Source organism: Vulpes vulpes, chromosome 1 (assembly GCF_048418805.1).
Source record: "Vulpes vulpes isolate BD-2025 chromosome 1, VulVul3, whole genome shotgun sequence".
Classification (NCBI taxonomy): domain Eukaryota; kingdom Metazoa; phylum Chordata; class Mammalia; order Carnivora; family Canidae; genus Vulpes; species Vulpes vulpes.
This window is the reverse complement of record NC_132780.1, coordinates 126,054,727-126,067,713: the sequence shown is the minus strand read 5'-3', so window position 1 is coordinate 126,067,713 and position 12,987 is coordinate 126,054,727. Positions and strand designations below refer to the sequence as shown.

The following is a 12,987-nucleotide window of genomic DNA, read 5'->3' as shown; positions in this document are numbered from 1 at the left end:
TTTGATAGTTTGTGTTCCTCCTTATGCTGTGAACAGCACTGAATAACACTGTTATTTTTATTCCCAGCATATGGAGAGGTGGTTAATAAACATAAAATAGAAAATTCTTCTTTATTCCTATGATTGTTAAAAGGGAAGTTTTGTTTTGTTTTTTTTTTTCCTTCCAACTGTGGTCCCTGGCAGAGGTAGAACCAGTAGGTCCCAGCTCTCCATAGTGTTCTGCACCCCCTAGACATCATGGAAACACATCATAAATATTTGCAGGTGGCAAAACCTCTCCTCAGTATGATTGCCATAAAAATGGAAAAGTGACTAGAGAGTACATTAAGTTTTCCATTAAGTGAGTCTCCTCTCTAAATTGGCTGAGAGCCCGGGCTGAATTTCATAGCTAAGCCAAACACTCCCACCAAGAGACACAACTGTGGTCCTCAACCTATCCAGAGACTCTGTTCCCATTAGGACTTCTGTCCTCTGGAAGTGTTTATCCTTTTTGAATACAAAGTATTCAGCCAGAAGGCTACTTTGCACACCACCCTGCACTACCCCCCCCCCCAAACTATGTGAAGTAGTAATGAAATCATACCACAGCTCTCCAGGAAAGGGGAAAGAACCACTGGATCCCTGAAGAATACATTGGCAAAAATGTGTCCCAACAGAGGACAGCATTGGGTATCTATGAATCCAGCCCCCAGGGTCTCAGTATTCTAGAACCCCCCCTGGAAGAAAAGGTAAATAGAAGGAAGAAAAAAACAGGAAAGTGAAGAAATAGAAGACATGACGTGGTTCTTTCAAAATTAAGTCAAATAAAGGAATATGGGTAAGAATTTCAGTGGATTCTTCTCAGGAGAGAAGGGGCAAGTGGGTATAGTGATGGCTATGCTAAAAAACTTTGGTGGTTTCAGGAAGTACTCAAAAGCATTTTAGTCTTAGAGTCACACTTTTCCTCTGCAAAAGAAAATTATTTCCTCCCAAATATAAAAATAAAGAGCACATTATGATAATTTAAACAAAGGAAAGAGGAACATCCAGCTGGCTCAGTAAGCAGAGCATGGGACTCTTAATCTCAGGGTCATGAGTTCAAGCCCAACATTGGGGCAGCCCCGGTGGCACAGCGGTTTGGCGCTGTCTGCAGCCCGGGGTTTGATCCTGGAGACCCTGGATCGAGTCCCACGTCAGGCTCCCTGTGTGGAGCCTGCTTCTCCCTCTGCCTGTCCTCTGCCCCCCCCCTCTCTCTCTGTGTCTCTATGAATGAATAAATAAAATCTTAAAAAAAAAAATTGGGTATGGAGCCTACTTAAAAAAAAAGGAGGGAAAGAATAAAGAAAACAAAAACTTTGCCACTCAAAAAACTCACATTTAATTTGCCAAACATCCCTTCAGTTATTTTTTTTTTTTTGAGGTTTCAAATGTACTTTATTTCTTAAATCATGCCATATTTTAGTAGGTGCACAGTGCTTTCACCTGGCATCAATTATGAGTTGGTTTTGAAACAATTCATTATTACACCAGCTGGGATTACTGATCCCTCCATTCTTTTGGGGTGACTCTGCCAACAGGGGATAGGTTCCATTCTATTCCAATTTGTGTTGCTGTATATGCCCATACAGCAATACAGAAAGTGGCTCCACTAGCTAATACAGCATTACCATATTTATCATGGAAATCAGGTGCCCGTTTCTGGTGACTCTGCCTTGCCATTGTTTGTGGAATGCTTTGAACTTGGAGAAGACTTAGAGCGTTTCTGGCCACGGGAAACATCCTGAAGCTGAAGGCAGAACGGTGCAACTGCGGTCCATGCCTTCAGTTATTGTTCTAAATCTACACACTTATATACGTACATATATACACACAACTTTCCACAATGGGTCATGGGATCCTATTTTTATCAACTACTTTTAATTTTTATTTTGTTGTGTTTAATACTTTTGCTCAGAAAAGTCACATCAGAGTAGTTTAAAAGTTTTATTACATTTGATAAAAAGTAAATGCTAATTTTTCCAAATATATATGATTTGATTTCTTTCATTACTAAAATTAATATACAATTTATACATACATATACTGAAAATTCATCTTATAAGTTAAAATATAACAAAAGACATTTTCAAGTAAAATTTCTGTTGATAGTATAGATTTAAAAGCATGTCTACTATTCATAAAATGTATAAAAATGAGATAGTATTTGCAGAATATGCTTAGGAAATAAATAACTGATCTTAGGTGGTCACAAATCGACCACCTAAGATTTCACAAAAATTTGAGCCTAACATTGATATTTCCTTAAAAAGAAAATACAGTGAATATCTCCTCCATTGAACAGAGGTATTTATCCATTTTTAACAAAACTATCACATTCCCTCCTAGACAGATATGATTTGTTGCCATTATAATAATGTTGTAGTGAGATAACATTATTTTCCTGGTTACACTGTACCCAACATGGGAAGAAATGCTTTCCAAGTTAATTAAAGGCAATATAACCAACCTATGCACTTTAAAGAATATTGCAACATCACATTTTATTACAGCTCATTCAAGTTCTAATAATGCAACAATAGATGGAGAGGAGAGGAAGATATTTCTAGTCAACCAACGTGATATAATTGCTATCATATTACTTCAGAAGTAGATTTTTTTTAAGTTTCTTATTTAGTGATATCTACATCCACCATGGGGCTTGAACCCATGACACTGTTATCAAGAGTCACGAACTCTTCCAACTGAGCCAGCCAGGTGCACCGGTATTATTTCTGACTGTATTTCAAATGACAAACAGGTGAGACATTCTGCCTTGCATAACTAAATACATTTGGAAATTTCACTTTTCTATGCCAAAGGGACAATATATTTCTTAATCAAGTAAAACAAGACATTGCCTCAACTAGGGATCTGAGTATTTACTTATTTTTTCTAGAAATGAAATACAACAGACATACATACACAGTTTTATTTTTTATTTATTTTAAGATTTTATTTATTCATGAGAAACAGAGAGAGAGAGAGAGGCAGAGACATAGGCAGAGGGAGAAGCAAGCTCCATGCAGGGAGCCTGATGTGGGACTCGATCCCAGGACTCCAGTATCATGCTCCGAGCCAAAGGCAGACGCTCAATCACTGAGCCACCCAGGCGTCCCACATACAGTTTTATATAATAGAGGCATGATATCCTATTTTTATCATCTTTGTCCTTCATTAAATAGATCATGGACATGTTTCCTTGATAGTGTACATAATGAACATTGTAATTTTTAATGGCTGCATTGTGTTCCATTGTACCTCAGTAGCATAATTTATTTCACCAATTCCTTATTGATGTGTTGATGTATTGTTATTTAGTTTGTTTCTACTGGGAACATCCTGTACATGTATGTTCTTTTTAATTCTTCTCTAATTTCCTGGTTGACCAATTCATCTTTTAGTAGGTTGCTCTTTAACCTCCATGTGTTTGAGTTTCTTCCAAATTTCTTCTTGTGATTGAGTTCTAGTTTCAAAGCATTGTGGTCTGAAAATATGCAGGGGACAATCCCAACCTTTGGTATTGGTTGAGACCTGATTGGTTGAGACCAGTGTGTGGTCTATTCTGGAGAAAGTTCAACATGCACTTGAGAAGAATGTGTATTAGGTTGCATTTGGATGGAAAGTTCTATATATATCTGTGAAATCTGTTTGGTCGAGTATATCATTTAAGGACCTTGTTTTTTTGGTGATGTTCTGCTTAGAATATATGTCATTTGCTGAAAGTGCTGTGTTGAAGTCTCCTACTAGTAGTGTATTATTATCTAAGTATGTCTTTACTTTGGTTATTAATTGATTGATACACTTGGCAGCTTCCACATTAGGAGCATAAATATTCATGATTGTTAGGTCTTCTTGTGGGATAGACCCTTTAAGTATGATATAGTGTCCCTCTTCATCTCTTACTACAGTCTTTGGGATAAACTAATTTATCTGACATGAAGATTGCTACCCCAGCTTTCTTTTGAGGACCATTTGAATGGTAAATGGTTTTCCACACTCTCATTTTCAGGCTGGAAGTGTCCTTAGGTCTAAAATGAGTCTCTTGTAGACAGCAAATAGTTGGGTATTGCTTTTTTATCCAGTCCAATACCCTGCATCTTTTGATGGGATCATTTAGCCCATTCACGTTCAGAATAACTATTGAAAGATATTAATTTAGTGTCATCATATTACCTATTCAGTCCCTGTTTTTGTGGATTGTTTCTTTGGGTTTCCTCTTTCTTTTACAGGGTCTTCCTTAATATTTCTTGCAGAGCCGGTTTGGTGATTACATATTTTTTCTGCCTATCCTGGAAGCTCTTTCTCTCTCCTTCTATTCTGAATGACAGCCTTGCTGGTTAAAGTATTCTTGGCTGCATGTTCTTCATTTAGTACATTGAATATATCATGCCAGCCCTCTCTGGCCTGCCCGGTCTCTGTGGAGAGGCCTGTTGTTAATCTGATATTTCTCCCCATATAAGTTAAGAATCTCTTGTCTAGAGTTGCTTTAAGAATTTTCTCTTTGCTGGACACAAGGTCGGTGGCCCAAGAAGAGTGCTGAATTTTTACTGCACATGCTTAAAAATGCGGAGAGTAATGCCGAACTTAAGGGTTTAGATGTAGATTCTCTGGTCATTGAGCACATCCAGGTGAATAAAGCCCCCAAGATGCGACGTAGAACCTACAGGGCTCATGGCTGGATTAATCCATACATGAGCTCTCCCTGCCACATTGAGATGATTCTTACTGAAAAAGAGCAGATTGTTCCTAAACCAGAAGAGGAGGTTGCACAGAAGAAAAAGATATCCCAGAAGAAACTGAAGAAACAAAAACTTATGGCCCAGGAGTAAATTCTGCATAGAATAAATGCAAATAAAAATTAAAAAAAAGAATTTTCTCTTTGTCTTTGAAATTTGCAAGTTTCACTATTAAATGTTGAGGTGTTGAATGGTTTTTATTGATGGGGGGGGTGGGCGACGTCCTCTCTATCTCATGGATCTGAATGCTTGTTTCCTTCTCCAGATTTGGGAAGTTCTCAGCTATTATTTGTTCAAGCATACTTTATGGTCCTCTCTCAGTCTCTTCTGGAGCCCCAATTAGATGTATATTCTTCCTTTTCAAGCTATCATTCATTTCCCTAAGCCTTTCCTTATGGGCTATTGTTTTTATCTTTTTTCCTCAGCTTCCTTTCTTACCATCAACTTGTCTTCTATGTCACTCACTCCCTCTTCCACCGATTTACCCTAGCAGTTAGAACACCCAATTTGGATTGCATCTCATTTAATTTGTTTTTAATTACAACCTGATTAGATCCCAATTCTGCAGTAATAAAGTCTCTAGAGTCCTTTATGCTTTTTTCCAGAGCCAACAGTAACTTTAAAGTTGTTCTTCTGAATTGAATTTCTGACATTGTATTGAAATCCAAATTCTGTAACTCTGTGGCAGAGAATATTGTTTCTGGTTCTTTCTTTTGTGGTTAATTCTTCCTTCTAGTCATTTTGTCCAGTGCAGAGTGGCTGTATGAGCGAGCTGAGTCAAAAATATCAACCATGACCTAAGTAAAATAGACCCTAGACGATTCCAAAGAAGTCAGAGACCAGAAAATAAAAGAAAAAGAAGAACAGAACAAAATAAAACAAAAGGACCACTACAGTGAAAAACAAAATTTAAAACAAAGTCACAGAAAAAAAAGCCAGGGATCCCTGGGTGGCGCAGCAGTTTAGCGCCTGCCTTTGGCCCAGGGTGTGATCCTGGAGACCCGGGATCGAGTCCCACGTCAGGCTCCGGGTGCATGGAGCCTGCTTCTCCCTCTGCCTGTGTCTCTGCCTCTCTCTCTCTCTGTGTGACTATCATAAATAAATAAAAATTAATAAAAAGCCAAAACCAAAAGAACAATAAAAAAGAAAAAAAAAGTAAAGAGAAAAATAAAAGGTGGAGGGATGTTGGTGGTGAGGAAGTAGTAGTGGAGAGACAATGTAGTCTACCTGAGGGGTCCTAGAAGGTGATCTTCTTGGTTCTCAGTGTATTTTATTTTGTATGTTAGAAGATGCTCAATCCCAAATTTATATAAACCAGCAATACTTATATAAAGCCCCAACATTGACCACAAAAACATAAAGATAGGAGGGGGACAGAATGGGAAAGAAGAGAGAATATAATCTCACAGAATGAACCAACACTGTGTTCCACTTGGTTCTGGGTGTATGTTGGTCGTGTGTTAGAATTTACTAACTTCCACCATAGTAAAACAAAACAAGGCAGAAAAAAACAAAACACAAATAACCGTATCTTGTATATATACCAAAATTAAATTGAATATGTTGAAGGGAACCCAGAAGTGAAAAATATATCTAAGACATGCAATTGTAGGAATCTGAAAGTCAAAAGGGAAAAAAACTTAAAAATGAGTTGGTAAAATATTGTAGTTAAGGTGGAAAAAGGAAAAAATATTGGAAATTTTTAGTCTGATATAAAAACGAGTCCTAATGGAAAAAGAAAAAAGAACAAGAAAAAGGACCCTCTAGTTCTATATACTATTTTCCCTCAGTCCTGGAGCTTTCCAGTGTTGCTTGTTCAGTAAACTTGCTCTTCCCCTGTCCTTCCAGCTGTTCTTCTGGGGAGGGAACTGCTGTGCCAGTTCTCAGGTGTCTGTGCCTGGACAGAGATGCCCCACCCCTGCCGGGTGCTGGGCTCAGTGGGGGCTGTTTATCCTGTGAGTCCTCTGTTCCCTGGCGGCCTCACCTCTCCCAGGCACAGGGTGAAACAAAGAGGAAAAACACAAATGGTGGCCAGATTTCCAGCTCTGGAGTCAGCTCCCCACAAGTACCTAACTGCAGTCTCTCAGTCCGCTCTGGCCTGGATGCTCCTGGGGTCAGGCCCGGGTACACTGACCTGCACAGCTTGGGGGACGCCCAGCGGCAGGAGGGTTCTGACTGTCCTGTGCCCTCCCTGCTTGTCTGTCCCAGGGAATGCAGGATCATCAATTGTGTCTGCCTGGGTGCCTTGGGATCCGGGGCCCTGTGCCACTTGACCCACGCTCCCAGGGGCTGCCTCTCCCAACGGGAACAGAGTACAGCCACCTCTGCCCATTGCCAGTCTCTGGGGTAAAGGCAGCTCCGGAGCCAGCCGGCCTGACCCACTGGCTTCTCCCCGGTGCCCCGAGGGCTGCGATGCCCCAGCCCTTTACCGAGATCGGCGGCAGTGTGCCATGAGCTCTACCCCAGGTGCCCTTCCCTTATAGTGACTCCGAGAATCTGGAGGCATCCCTGCCCCTCCTGTGATCCTGCCTGATTTCCCTGCTAAGCACTTTTCCCGCTGGGAAAACTCTGGCACGGATTTTTAAAGTTCCCACTTCTCCAGGGCTGGGCTTTCCTGTCTGCCCACTTTAGCCTGGCTCCTCGCAAGGCCTCTCCCCCACTTGATTCTTTTTTATTTTTTATTTTTCACCTTCCTACCTTGTTAGAAGCAAAAACTTCTCTCTAGCATTCCAGCTGGTCTCTCTTTAAATCTCAGGTCAAATTCGTAGGTGTTCAGCAGTTTTGAAAGTTATCTAGGTAAGTTTGTGGGGCCAGATGAGTTGAGGACCCCAGCTCTTCTGCCATCTTGCCCCCCCTCTATATTTCTTCTTTTGACATGCATATTCAGATTTGACCATTTTTCCATTAGAAGTGTTTGCCTTTTTCTTACTGACTTGCAAGTAAGTGCGTTATGCATATTAGGACTAGGAACACTTTGCTTATCATTGACATCTGCCTTTAGAGATTTCCTCTTCTGAGAGCTCCTCAGCCCTGACCCCATCACCCCAATATCCCCCTTGCTTTATGTTCTGTACCCCCTTGGGGCTCTCTCCCCTGTGCCACAGTCTTCTATCACAGTGATTTCAAAGCAGGGGGTTTGAGCAGTTCCTTAAAAATCTTCCCTTGCTCCTCATTTATACACCATAGAGAAGAATGTGGAAAATCGGAGTAAATTTGAGGTAAGATGAGTAATTTCCACTTCTCCTTCTCCTCATTCCCCAACCTCACATTTCCTGGCTTTCCAGACCAGCCTTTCCTTGTACCTCTCACGTGGAAGTGTCCCTTTTCAGAAATGTAATCAAAACAGAGACAAGTACGTTGACTTAGGCCTGAACTGTTAGTGTTGGGTAGGTGGCAGGATACAGGGAGGAGACTTTGCTTCACGTCCCATCACTGGCAAGTACCCTCATCAGAAGAAGGAAGATGATTTACCAATCTCATAGGTTTGTGAAAGGAAAGAAGGATTGACTGAGATAATATATGTGAAACAGCAGAGTGTCTGGCATATGGCAGCTATTATTGTCACTATTGTGTTATTCTCACTATGATGATGATGGTGTTGGTGATGGTTCTCGCCGTCTCGCCAGGCCATTGTAGATAAGACATACAAAAGCAAAAACAGCATGAGTAATGAAGCTCATTACTTCATTTTGAAGAATCAAAAACGATGCACCTGCACTTGTAGCCCCTCAATTTGGGGATTTTGTTTTCCGGGGTGTACTTTTAAGTAGGATATAGGATGAGTACATGAGACATGATCAGACACTCCCAGAATACCCCCATTTAGATGACAAGATTCTATTCATCTTCCCTATGGCTCATGGTGCCCTACTGTTCTCCTTCATCACCCAGGCCCTCTGGGATGACTCTCTGAGGCAGTTAACCCCTTTGCTTTCCTAACCTTCGTATATTTGTACTTCTCGTACCTCTGTGTAGTTTTCTTTGGGTTTTGCTTTTCTCTGTGCATTCTGTCTTTTGTGCATTATGCTCCCTGCATGTCCTCCTCCATCCCTCCTCCGTTTTCTTTCCTCTCTCATCCTCTCTTCTTGCACATCTTCCATGTGGGATCTTGTCCCCTTGTGATCCTGTGACCTTCTCTTCTGCACGTCTGTGGTGGATGTTGCCTCCATCGGTGCATCTGTTGTAATGTCCAGCTTCTCAGAGGTCACACTGGACACCAGCGTGTGACACCAGAGTTCTCAAAAATTCTCTGGTTAGAAGGGAGGCAGATGCCACTGTTAGGGAAGGACAGGGATAGTACACACATAGCCCAAAATTATACAGCCAAGAACAGACTGACGGAACACGTCTCCTCGGAGTCACCATCCCAGTCTCCTCACTGTGAAGGCAGAGAATACACTGCCCCATCAGCCCCTCCATTGTCACTCCCTCCCCTTGTCTACTTTCAATCTCATGGTCCCCCATTCCATTCTACTCCAGTGGGTCTTAAAATGCTGCACTCATTAGAAGTGCACATTCTTGGGTCCCACCCAGACCTACTGAATCAGAAAGTGCAGGGGTAGGTGGGGCGCTGCAATCTGCATCCTGACAAAATCCTCTGAGTGATGCAGAGGATTTTTTTTTTTTTGGCCAAAATTAGTAAACTTTATTTAAACTTCAAAAAATAAAATAACAGACGAAAGGCAGCTTTAGCTTTGTTCTCGAGGATCAGATAGATCGCCCCAGAGCAGGAACTACCCCTGCCAAGTTAAAACACCCTTCACCCCCAATCAAGCCACAGACAAGGAGGGATCCTGTATTCGGGGACAGGCCTGGGGTGGGTGGAGTAGGAAGAAGAACACCACAGCCAGGTGAGTGGGTTCTGAGATAGCACAAGTGAGGAACAAGACAAAGAGCCCCAGAGGGAACGGGCCCAGAACGTGGACCAGAAACTCTGTCACAGGAGCTACAGGCAAGGGAGGCGGGCTGGGGACCTGGGCCCCGCAAGGGCACCACCTGGGTGGCCAATTCAAGTTTGCCAACCTCTGCCCTAAACGCTCTTGTGCTTTTTACCAGCATCCACCTGGTAAAATGCTAACTCTGGAGGAACCCAATTATCTAGGCCTTACTTGCACCTGGGCAGCTGAACCCTGCAGGAGAAAAGCACTCAGCTGGGTATTAATTGATGTCATTATAAACTCAGTCACTATCCTCAACGGGATTCTTCCCATCAATCTTCTTTCTCTAGTCACTTACTCTTCCACCCTTAGCGTTGCCAGAATTAGTGAACGAAAAACAAAGCAAAACAGAAAGCCAGAATCCCAGTCAAATGTGAATTAACAGAGAAACATATACTAAAAAAATGTTGTTTCTCTGAAATTCACATTTGACTGAGCATCTCCTATTTTTATTTATTTTTATTTTTTAAAGATTTTATTTATTTGTTAAAGACACATGTCATTCATGAAAGACACACAGAGAAAGAGGCAGAGACACAGGCAGAGGGAGAAGCAGGCTCCATGCCAGGACCCTGATATGGGATTTGATCCCGGGTCTCCAGGATCTTGCCCTGAGCCAAAGACAGGCACTAAACCGCTGAGCCACCCAGGGATCCCGCATCTCATATTTTTATTTGCTAACTCTGGCAATGCTAACTCAGAGGTATATACAGTCAGTAGGCAGGCAGTGGGGAAGAGAAGCTGGATCTAAGGTGGAAGAGAGCAAGCTCATTTTGGAGCCAAAAGATGAAACTGCACCAGCCCTTGTTGGCTCTGCCCTTGATGGTATGGATGTCCTGCAGAAGCTGGGACCCTCCATCAGAGTGCTAAACACACCTGGCCCAGAAGCCAGAGATGCTGGAGGAGGATACCAGGGAAGCTGGAGCCGTTGTAGGCCTAGCTGCTTCCTCACAGCACCAGGGTGAGCCGACAAATAAAGGACAATGTGTGTAAGCTACAGAATGGCCGTTCCTTCACGTCTGCCCTCATTCTCAGGAATCTGCCACAAGACTGTCTCATGGATCATCCTAACTGGAAACACGCATGGAAGGGAATTTTGGGAAAGTACTCAGTGTAAGCCAAGTGACACGTTATAATCTATCACACTCATCCTCCATTTTAAAAAGAGGAACACCTGGCAGTGGGGATCCCTGGGTGGATCAGTGGTTTGGCGCCTGCCTTTGGCCCAGGGCGCAATCCTGGAGACCCGGGATCGAATCCCACATTGGGCTCCAGTGCATGGAGCCTGCTTCTCCCTCTGCCTGTGTCTCTGCCTCTCTCTCTCTCTCTCTGTGACTATCATTCATAAATAAATAAAATTGTATTTTATTTTATTTTTAAATATTTTAAATAATAAAAAGAGGCTCACTGTTGAGTATCAAGGACAAATGAATAATTTACATAGAAATAGCTGTATTTTGTTGAATGCTTACTAGTTGAGTGTTTCTCATAATACTCTTTTTTTTTTTTTAAAGATTTTATTTATTCATGAGAGACACACAGAGAGAGAGAGAGAGAGAGAGGCAGAGACACAGGCAGAGGGAGAAGCAGGCTCCATGCAGGGAGCCCGATGTGGGACTCGATACCGGGTCTCCAGGATCACGCCCTGGGCTGAAGGCAGGCGCTCAACCGCTGAGCCACCCGGGCTGCCCTCTTAATACCCTTTACATATATTTTACTTACATAGACATATGCACATACCCATTGCAAACACGATCTCACTTAGTCCTTGTAATAATTCTACAGTTGGTATTACTCATACCATTTTACAGGCAAAGAAACTAAAGGTAGAAAGGTGGAGAAATTTTCCCATGAACACACAAGGGGCAAAGCTGTGATGTGAAGGGGCAAAGCTGTGATTTGAAGCCAAGTCTCCTTACAGCCTGATCCTAACCATTAAGCTCTGTGCTCACCCAGCCTCCCAACAAACTGTAGACCTTATTATTTCATAAGCACTGAATCTGCACTCTGTTCACAGGCCACCTGGGAAACTCATGCACTAGTGCTCCTCAGTGATTCATACTTGACTCCATTGGTTTGGGAAGAAATTCTTTTTGGGGAGGGGGGGCAGGGGGGAGAAGTTCTTGAAGCTCTCATCACACTCCCTGAGACTCACTCCCTGAGACTCAACTCCCTTGGGTTGGAGTCCCAGCCCTTTCGCTTAATGGTTCGGTGGCCTTGGGCAAGTTACTTAACTTTCTTCAGCCTCACCCTCCTGTGGGTGAGGGCTGATTCCCACCTTACAAAACTGTGAAGGGAAGATGCTATTAACACTGGGAAATTGTCTGCCACAGCCTGGTCATCCTTGTTCTCCACAAATGGGACTTTCCCCCTTCCTCAGTGGATTTGCTACCATTGCCTACATCTTGCCTGAAGACCCTAATCTTGTCTCCTGTCAGGTTCGTATCTCCTGTTTCCCACCAGGAAATACAGCCACCCCTAAGTTATCTTACATCTGAACCACTATGCAGTTTTTCAATACCATCTTTCTAGCCCTCAAGCTCACTTCCTTAAAATCACTCCCATTTCTTGTCTCCTGCCTTGTTCAGACATTGCATGTGCAACATGACTACTCTTTTCTGAGGAAATAATGTCCATGATCTCAATGCTTTCAATTCCCAGTGCGTATTTTAAAAAGTATATTGGCAAACTTGTGTAAATCGGAGCAGAATGATCAGGATGGCGGAGGCCTGGAAAGTGGCCTAGTAGAATGATCATATATATTTATTATAAAGAAAATAGGGATTTTTCTTTTTTAGAACAGAAGCCTAAGAGTTGTCATTGGGAAGAGAAGGTCCTTTCTCTTTGGGCTTCAAAGTGCAGACTTGATCCATTGGAAGTGGGTTTCTGCTGAACATAAGGAAATTTTGAGGATTAGACTTTTTGCCCTTGGGTGGGTGCAGTCATTTGGGGTTCTCTGTCCATCTCATCTACTTGCTCTTTGCATTCTTATTCGTGCCCAGAGAACGAGAATTTCAGCAAAAAGATACATCCAATTGCTGTGGGAATCGTAGGGAAATGGCTCACTGAGCTTCAAATGTGTACATACTAGCACCTCTGTTGAATGACCCTAGACTTACTGAAATCCTATCCTATTCATTTTGGACCTGTTTGAAACCTGGTTTCCCAGCACCAATAATATGAAAACTGAAGGCTGCGGATGGCAAACAGGAGTTTGTGATTCCCCTCTGAGCCCACCAGAGACCTGCACTCATAATAGTGCCTTAAATAATAGTATACTCTTTGGTGTATCTAGC

At 42.4% G+C, this 12,987-nt stretch overlaps 1 pseudogene; it reads right to left on the bottom strand.

Moving 5' to 3' along the window:
• Positions 1-1,380: 1,380 nt before the first annotated feature.
• LOC112913789 (cytochrome c oxidase subunit 7B, mitochondrial pseudogene) lies at positions 1,381-1,795 on the bottom strand (annotated as a pseudogene).
• Positions 1,796-12,987: the final 11,192 nt, after the last annotated feature.